At 37.8% G+C, this 10,494-nt stretch overlaps 1 protein-coding gene across 1 annotated transcript in view; it reads right to left on the reverse strand.

Annotated features, from left to right (window-relative positions):
- LOC139442027 (forkhead box protein N3-like) overlaps window positions 1-1,921 on the reverse strand; it is a 48,449-nt gene extending 46,528 nt beyond the window's left edge. The window contains exon 1 of the mRNA XM_071222781.1: window positions 1,878-1,921. The gene's annotated coding sequence lies outside the window, so the exon portion shown is untranslated. The remainder of the gene's footprint in view (window positions 1-1,877) is intronic.
- Window positions 1,922-10,494: the final 8,573 nt, after the last annotated feature.

Genomic DNA, 10,494 nt, shown 5'->3' on the forward strand with positions numbered 1-10,494 from the left:
TTTTGTTGGGCAGTTGAATATTTGAAATAAACATTTGATATAAATTAATTTAATCTCCATAATCAGTTATGGACACTTAAAATTGATCATAATAACTGTACAAGGACACTTGCATATGCAGTGGGTCTCAGCTTACTTCAATCATAAGGCTAGGATCTGTGGCCCAGGAAAGGTGGTTCACTCAACTTCACTGCAAAGGATATCAATAACCTCAACAACATGATATGAGACACGTCATTGTGTATTGATATTTAAACCATTGTGCTGTTGTGTTATTGTTGTTGCAGTTGATTCTGAGCCATGAAGTCATTGGCCACTCTGACTTTGCAGTTTAATAAGTAAACTGATGCAACCTTTGGTCATTAGCATCAGTGTCCGAATTAGGGCTTGGACGGGTAACTCGGGTACCTGGGTCGGGTGGGTATTGAGTAGGATCCAGGTACCCATAGGACTACCGGACCCCTGGTTAGTCACATGATAAGATTGTTTAATGACAAATATTATCTAGAACTCTATGGTTACACTACAAGTCACTAATATTCGCATTTCTTTCTGACTATGCACCCATTCCTTCTGATTTTTCATATGGTTGAATAAGGATATAATTTAATACAACCTCAGTGTATGAACAATGACCACATTGTTTTATATGTGTATCTAAATACGTTTTGTCAGGGCTATGCTAAAAATGTTCCCAATCGGACATTTTGAGACATCTCCTGAGGCCTACAGTGGGTACCCAGGTAGAGTCGGGTAATAGGGGGTTGGGTACCTGGTTAGTAAATATGGACTCGCCCCAAACATGGCCTGATCAATTCTGCAGCTCTTTGATCTGTTGATGTGAAGTTCTTTATTCAGCCTAATACAATGAACATTAAACTCAGAAAGTGAATTCCCAAAAAAACAGCTTTTTATATGGAAGATACACTAATGTGTCCAAAAAAGGCGATTAACAGGATCCAGTGGTCTGGATCGCTGACTTGGTTGATGCATGTCATCTTATTCCAATTGCGTAGATTGATGCTCATTATGTCAATCACTGGACTGTCTGGTCCAGACTTGATTATTTACCGACCCCTGTCATGTAGCTGGAATATTGCCGAGTGTGGCGTGAAACAACAAACAAACAAATCATATATAATATATGCATTAAGCAGGTAAAGATACATTCTAGAAATAATTATCAATAACGTTTAAAGAAATTTATTGTGAGCATTAAGAATTATTGTTCAAACAGAGGTTCATCTAATATGCAAACAATAATAACATATATAACATTAATGACTGGTCTATGATCTTTGCACACAAGCAAATAAAACCGTTAATAGATCACCGTTGTCACGAATTTTGTAAACATGCTAAATATGAAATAGAGTGGATCTCGAGACTTAGTATTGTGGAGTGTAATGCATATTTTAGTAGTGTTTACTTGGTGGCTGAGACTGAAGAAATTATTACCAAGGGCAAGGCTGTCAGGCCTAATAAAGAAGATCCGTTGTATGACGTAGGCTATATATGTAATGACCCACAAAAATCACGACATGATATCATAACAAAATTACATAGTACGTGGTTTATTTCCTTGGAATTAATCATCGTTTTACACAACACGTGACAACAGTACCCCCATGCTTGTACTGCCTATCACATTAGGTTGTAAACAAATCACTCGGGCAAAGAGCCAACATTATTGCGGAAGTGGTTGTGTGATTTCCCGCGAAATATACCGTTCCCTTTAATGACCTAAATATTACTGTAACAGTTAATTTCGGACGTTACGGTTAACAATGAATAACTGTTAATGTTTAGTGAGTGTACCGTTGTCCCGAAAACATGTTTACATGGTAACATAAACAAAGCCACGTAATAAAACTTACCAGAACAACGTGGTCATGTGTCCTAATTTATTCTTTAGTGTAAATGCAACGGAAGTGACGTTGTTAACACGTGATGACGCTTTCCAGCTGCAGCTGCCGCCACCCCCATTATACCGCGCTCCTTGGGGGGCATCAACAAAATTTGTTCTCCATCGGTTGTTCGTGTTATATTTTCAAAGTGTTATTATTCCGTACACCTGCGTACATGTTTTCTTTTTCTCAGACCATACCATTACGCCGGATAAAAAACAACAACACAAATGCCTATATTGTTTAAACATATTTTATTGATAATGAATTAGGAAAAAAACTGCAAGAGTTTTCTCGATCCTTTCTTTTTTAATAGTATTGAATTATCAATAAATCAATATATATACATGCAATCAACTATTTACAACATAACTAATTAGACACAAGGATATAAATTAGTTTAATCTTTTAGTTGACATAAGATATTTATGTACAGCTTTAAAGGGGAATTCGAGGACACTGGCATTCGAGTTTTATGTAAATATCAAATGTTATGTCAAAGTTAAAAATGTATGTAATAGTCATTACCGAGATCTACTGTCATTACGACATTCACGGAAATTACTTTGAGTCTGAGCCACAAATACAGATATGGTTTACGGTCAGATTTGACTTGAAAAAGTCGGCTTTAAGATTACTGCATTCATACCTTGTATAAATAATATTTCCTTCCTGTTTACTGAAAGAAAAACGAAACAAGGCACGGTGTTTTGTTTCTGGCTTACTTTTTGTTAAAATACTTGCAATTAACTTGCTCCTGTTACTATTGAATTGGGTTTATTCCACATATAGTTGCCATCATAAATAAAGGATTTTGCAGAATAGTTGTCCTTAATCCGGGATAGTCCTGCACCATGACTGTGGAATATATTTATTTTATGAAAATAAAATCGAGAGACGCATACAAAAGCAAGGCTAGACAGCTCTAGCTAGCTCTATATGAAATCAGCATTGAGAATTTTTTGTTTATTTTTAGAGTCAAGAAGACTATTGTGTAATATAAGACTTAAGAGACTAAATGTTAGTCTAAATCCGGGGTCGCAAGATTAAATTTGTTTCGTAGGTTATAATCAGTTAACGTTTCACTTGTTGAAAGAATTAAAAGATAAAGATAATCGGGAATATTGTTCTTAACCAGTTTGTAGCCACTCTTCCTGCTTCCAACTGCACCATTTTAGTCTACCAGTTATTTCTACAGATCAACCATCCTTTAGATGAGTCTTCTAGAATAGGACGTAAATACATTTGGTACATGTTCGATGTTTCAGTAAGTATACATACTTAATTTTCTCATGAATGACACCATATTGACGTTGTTTGTATCACGCCATGTACATGTCGCGGCCATTTAACATTATCTGTCAATATTACACCAAGATGTTTGTGAGTATTTACTTGCTCTAAGTGTTGATTATTGAAAATCAAAACATATCTCTAGTCAATGTTACGGTGACTAAACATCACATACTTTGTTTTGATTTAATTGAATTTTACTGAGCCCTATTAATCTTCCAGCTTAGTTAATCACTGATGAGCTCTTCATGTATAATCTCTACACATCTTGCAGGAACACCGACATATTTGACAATGTGTTAGTTTAATCATTAATGTACATGAAAAAGAAATGGCTCAGGACAGCTCCCTGGGTCACTCCAGCATTACTAATTTGTTCAGTGGGGTAGTGGGTGAAAGGGTATGGTTTTTCACCGCTTTTAGTAATATTCCAGTAATATCACGGCGGGGGACACCAGAAATGTGCTTCACACATTGTACCCATGTCGGGAATCGAACCCGGGACTCAGTCTGCGTGACGAGCGAACGCTTTAACCACTAGGCTACCCGAACGCCCCTTCAGATATGTAACTACCGCTTACGTTTACACATCACTTTTTTTCGTTCCGAAAGGGCATTTTTTATCTAAGACAGGAGATTACCCCGTAAACCATAATTTGTTTGAATTAACCCTTTACACCGAACTGTCAAAAGCTTTGGATACATCGCAGAATACCATACAAAACAGTTGGCACGCGATGACTCGGGAAGACTCTTGGCTTTGTTTTATTGCGTTCATACTTTGTTAATATATTATCTACTGTATGAATTTGTGATATCAATAGTTCACTTCTTGGTACATACCACGGTAAATGATTTACGTGTCACCAATATTGTTGCCTGTTATGTCTCACGCATAACGTTATGGATATATTTCCTTGTGATTGTGTATGAATTAGTAATACTAGATTCCAAGACATTTTGGCATTTAATAAGTTAAACATGACATTCTGCAAATATAAAATTCCAACAATGCAGAGTCAAGGAAGCAGTTAATATGAAAAGTTAAGTTATTGATATATCACAAAATCGATATACAAATTAAAACAAAATGTCATTATTTTTAGATATCACAAAAATTCTTTTTGATATAACTTCTGATATTTAGATATGACAAATTCGATTTTTGTAATATCATATCATATATTTTAGGCATCTATAAATCGAATATGTGTTATTAAATATTTAATGAATTCGATACTTCTTTTAAATAATAAAATCGCATCTTTGTGATATCAGAAAATCACTATTTTTGTTATAATAAAATAGTAGGGATAAATAGTAAAACGGCCCCTAAAAAACGTGGACTGTCGGAACTATGAAACTGCCCGTGTTAGTTTGCCATCGTATTCTGGCGGTGTCGGTGCTCTCACTGTCAACCACTGGATACTGTTCCCAATGGTGGCAAATGACGACGCTGTGTATAATTCATTCGTGTGGGACGTGGTGGGTATAAATTGAACACCGTCGACCAGGCATGATTGACAGGTTGTATTGGCTCAGAAGAGGCCGCCCTGAAATCTTCACAGAGCAAGCAGAGTTGTGTCCCTTGTTCACGCTGCTCGCCGAGGTGGGATTGCCCAAGATTATCCTTGTGCTATGTTCAGCGGGCGTTGTTTTCTATTTTTGCTTTTGGAATATATTGCATTGTAAAGTGATATATGCATTATCAGACGAAATACTCAACTTTCTGCAAGTTCCATTCGTAAATACATTTATTAAAAACTAATATTTCATTGTATATATAGTTTTGAATGTTGTAAATTTGTTCATAGGGTGTGTGGTTGGTGAAATCCATGCCCAAACATCTAGACTCCTGTCAACGTGTCAGTTGTCTATGGCGTCGCAATTCGCTGGGCAGAGTTGCTTCCCCTGGGCACGCCAGAAACCTGTGATCGCGGGTTCGAATTTGCCCCATTTATGTTTCAAGGTTTGTCAGCACCATACCCGTGCTCGTTGCTTTTACCAACGTGGTAAACGTCTGAGACCTGCATCACTTCGGGCTTTCCTTCCACATTAAGCTGACAAAACTGGTATAATATCTAAACGGCGTTGAACCCCACTCACTCACTTACACGCATGGCACTCGAAGGCGGCCCAGTGTAAGGCACCGCCAAATCTCGCTGTGAAATCGCGTCCATCAGTCATTACAAGGTATCGTTTGAATCTCATGAGTGCGCCCAGATAGTAAATATAATACCCACGACACAAAAGTAAACTTATATGTCCCGCGTTATACCTGATCAGCCTTATATGCCGAAATCGCCACAATGTTTCGAAATGATTACTCGAAAAAAAACACCTATCACACAGATGAATTTAGATAATTATAGTAAAAGGTATGCTGTGCCTAAAAAGACGCGGGGCCTGTGGTATAGACTTGTTTTAGTAGAAATATTGGTTTAATTCTGATGTTTTACAAACTAATCTCTTTGTGGGTGAAAGTATATTTTGTAAATACTCGCACTAAACAGAGAAAATATACGTTTCAATTAAAATAGAAATCAATTCATGCCGTGGGCATTATCAATGCCTTAACCCCTTGAGGACTTCTGGCTACAATATGCCCCAAGATATCAATCACTGGATTGTCTGGTCCAGACTCGATTATTTACAGACCGCTGTCTAATCTGTTTATTCAGTACATGAGTGGGCCAGCGGCCCATAGTACAATTCGGTTCACCAGACATGTATAAAAATACAACTGTGTACACCTAAATACACAACAGCAAGGCATTCATAGATAAAGAATATTACTTCTGCAAAAATGAATTCCTTAACTTAAAAGCGTGGTAAATATAACAAGCCAGACTTCTAATTGTTGACTGATGCAGAGACGACATAAGTATGTAAAATTGTTCTATTGATGGATTTACATAATATTTTTGAGGAATATATGTCACTCGGAGAGCATAATATTTATCACAAACCAATACAAAATGGTATTCAGACTCAACATAGCCTGTTTTACAAACCATACATAACCTTCGCTGTCTTGGGATACCAAAATATCTCCCGGTTTCTATGTGGAGCGAGTGGGAGCTAGCTCTAAAACGTGCCAGTGCAACGCGAAACTTATTGATTGTAATAGCCGATAAATAAAATTCCCTGCTAAACCTAAATTTATAACAAAGATATGATGAATACTTGGTGCTATTGGTCAAAGCAAAATGCCAATCTTGTTCATAAGAGCATTTTAATCTTTGTATGAACTCATCAATAAATGAAATAGAAATAACAAGATGCTGATTTTCCCATACGTAGCCAAAGCCATAGGCGTACAAAAGTAATTTAACTCTAGAGGCCCAATTAGTCTTACCTGCTATGGCCTGCTACACAAGCATATTGTAACTTTTTCGTGGATAACGCGAATCGGGCATCTTTAAAATCTTACACCAATAATTCAAGCATCTTTTGAAAGCATAGATATACAAAGGGTATCTCCCACACTCTCCACGCACAACATGATTGGAAGTTGCTGACTTAACTCCTAAAATACGTTTACAAGCAAGTGTATGAACAACTTCAATCTCCTCGCAAAACGATAAAGATAAACCCCAAACTTCTGCACCGTAAAGAAGTACTGGCACAACTTTAGCATCAAAAATTTTAAAGAAAATATTCATAGGAGTAGGTTTAATTAGCTGTAGGGACTTCAAAAGCTTAAACAAAACCTTTTTAGCTTGATTAACAACATTAGATATATGTGCACTCCAAGATAGATTTCGAAAAAATAATACACCAAGGTATTTATATGTAGTTACACATTCCAACAATTTTCCATGGTAAACCCATTTTTCATATTTTGAAAGAACACTCCCATTTTTAAAAACTACTACTTTAGTTTTATCAATATTGACTGTTAATGAATAATCTTTACAATAACATTCTAACACATTGATTCTTTTCTGGAGACCATAAACAGTATCTGCTATGAGAATGACATCATCTGCGAAAAGTAATAAAAACAATTGAACTACATCTGGATGAAATTGGATACCATGTGCGCAACTGGATTCAATATCTATGGCAAGATCATTTATGAACAAGGCAAACAAAATGGGACTAAGGACACATCCTTGACGAACTCCCTTACTGCAGCTAAACATATCAGAAAATGAGTTATTGTATTTGACCAATGCCAAAACTTGTTTATAAATTGACTGTATACAACAGAACATTTTCGGAGAAATACCATTTTTGTATAGTACCATACGCAATTTGGATCTATCTATGGAATCAAAGGCTTTGGCAAAATCAACAAACAAGGCATAAATCACACCTCGTTTCTTAGCCAAATATTTCTCTATTACTGAATATAAAACAAAAATATTATCAGTTGTGGAATATCCACTCCTAAAACCAGCCTGAGACTCTACTAGTCTATCATAGGATTCCGACCAAAACTGGAGTCTTCTGTTTAAAATAGAGATATAAAGTTTACTGAATACACTTAAGATAGTGATACCCCTATAATTAGTGGGAGAATTGGCATCGCCTTTCTTATATATAGGAACAATGTGGCCAACAGCCCAAGATGAGGGAAAATATGCAGAATCAAATATAGCATTAAAGAAGAATGTCATATAGCTGGAATATTGCTTGCGGCGTAAAACAACAAACAAACAATAGTATTCATGAAGTGACTTACCAACCACACAAAGCAACATTTTCTTTAAGAAAATGGCCCAGTCGTAGAAGGCACTGTCATTGTCTGTGAAGAGTTACGTCCCTTAGGTGTGCCAGAAACCTGTGACAAGCCTCCCCACTCTCCTACCCAGAGTTCCATGCGGCCGGCAGCCAGCCAGCTTAGTACCTCTGCCACAGGCCAGCGCCATGTGACGATTCGTCACATCTTTCACAGTCCATACAAGATATTGAATATGCTTTTCATCCGTTTCATGTATAAGTCAACACATTTTCATAAACAAACGTCAAAGAATGGTTACGGTTCATTAAGAAAGTATCCTAATACGTGAAAATCTATTTGTTTTTGCGTAGTTATTCTTTGTTAACATTGGTTGTAAGGCTCCACGTGCTGTCATCGAAGCCCAACGGAGAGCTGGCGATACGGTCTTTTTGATGCATAAATATAAATTGTCATGCAACTCACTGTCGCAGTTGTCGTAGCATATCTATATAATTATGCAAAACAATATGTTAAGCGACTCCAAATACTTGCATTAGTCCGTTCTACATTGATTTCTGAAAAAGCGCGTTTGTTTACAAACAAGAGAAAAGTCTGGTCACGTGATATGCAAATTAGCCTGTGGCAGTGGTGTTATGCTGAGTCACCACTGCGCAGGAGTTCGAAGCCTACCATCAAGCTGACCCCCGGTAATGTTACTGAAATGCTGCTCGAATGAGTGTTCAACTAAACTCACTTCAAGAAAAAGTCCCAGGCAGCTGTAAAATCTCACTTGGAATGCCAGTATACTTGAGGGAGGATAGTTTTAGAGTATGATATTCACTCACAAATTAAACCAACACCTATTATAGTGAGAATATATTAATATGATTACAGTTGACTGAACTGATATTTATAATATAACAATCATTTTAACCAAGCATGCACAATGCAATCCATAACATGATGCCACACACGGTTATTTATAACGGAGGGCGTCAGTTTAGCTAAGAAGAGGGAGATTTTATGACGCTTCAGGTGGTTGGGTTGGGATAATGTACAAGTATAAAAAGAAGAGTAGTCTCCCCTAGCAAAACTTCCTCCAGTAACATTCTTTGGTAAACATGACTTGCCTAGTTATTTACAATGAGTTGAATGACTGGAGACATACAGACTATTCACCGGAGCCCAAAGAATGTGTATGGGTGACCCCCGGTGGGTGAGATGGGTTGATCTGACTAGAACAGTTTTCCAGATATATCACAGCTTGTCTGCTAAATGTGGCAGGAAAGCCTGAATTGATGCAAGCCTAGGCATTTACCGCTTTGGTGAAATCCTTGAGTCTGGGTATGGTGCTGGCAAACCTAGCAAAGTAAGCGTGTTGAACCAGGATCCCGAACCATAAGAGATTAAAGACGTGCCAAAGGGAGGCAACTCTGCACAGCCTGTTGCTGCACCTTTATATGACTTGATGATCAGTGACATCCTGGAGTAGAAGACCGTCTTCTGGAGATTTATGATTTTTGTTCAGGAGTAGCAAGAAGAGCAAAATGTCTGATGAGATGTGAAATGGGTTTTGACGTTGTGTTCAAGATAACTGTACTTATGACGTGGATGCATGTGTGTGTGACTGCTTGTACTAGTCCAGACTCATGACAATTTTATAAGGCAATCGATGAGAATCCATGCCACAGTTTAACATGAATACCCCCTTAGACACAGTACACCGAGCAAAGCGGCCCTTGTTTTAGCCCCTCAATGGGGCAGGGTAACATGTGTAACACATCTTTTAAGGCCAGCCACGGCTGGGGATCTAACCCCCGACCTTTCATTCTCTAGGCGGACGCTCTACTAGTAGTCCCTAAAACATGTATCAAGTATAACAATTTATTGATTCAAACCCATATGCTTCGAACATTATTTCATTCATATCATGCCATGTCATATCATGAAACCCTCTCTGCAAACCGGTCTGCATGGCAGGGCCATGCACTGCCTTGTGCAGTATTATGAACAGCCACATTAAAGTCTTTGATTTTGTAGGCATTTAGAAGTTGGAAGAATGTGAAGCTTTTTATGGGTAGCAACTTCTAGATTCTAATCAATAAATAAAGGAGCTGTTATCCATAAAAGTGTCATGGAAACAGCCATATTAATTGTTTGATTTTAACACCACACTCAGGAATACTCCAGCTATATGACGGCAGTCTGTAAATCGTCAAGTCTGGATCAGACAAACTGGTGATTAACATCATGAGCATCAATCTACGCCACTTGTGTTCAATGACATGGATCGACCAAGGCAGTGAGTGTGACCACCCAATGCCATTTGTCGGCTCTTCCAACAAGCACGGGCTGCTGGAGACCAATTCTAACCCACGTTTTCACGGGGGCAGACAAGCACGGGCTGCTGGAAACCAATTCTAACCCAAGTTTTCACGGGGGGAGACAAGCATGGGCTGCTGAAGACCAATTCTAACCCACGTTTTCACGGGGGTCAATAGTCATTAACTTCAGAGCATAAGCAGGGATGTTGATGTTATATAATCACAATAGACATGATATTTGAAACCAAGTTCAGACCAACCTCTTTTTGTCCACAATGTAATCAAAATGCAGTGAAAACAA

The sequence above is a fragment of the Haliotis cracherodii genome, unplaced genomic scaffold (genome assembly GCF_022045235.1).
Source record: "Haliotis cracherodii isolate W230 unplaced genomic scaffold, xgHalCrac1.p SCAF_5, whole genome shotgun sequence".
NCBI lineage: Eukaryota > Metazoa > Mollusca > Gastropoda > Lepetellida > Haliotidae > Haliotis > Haliotis cracherodii.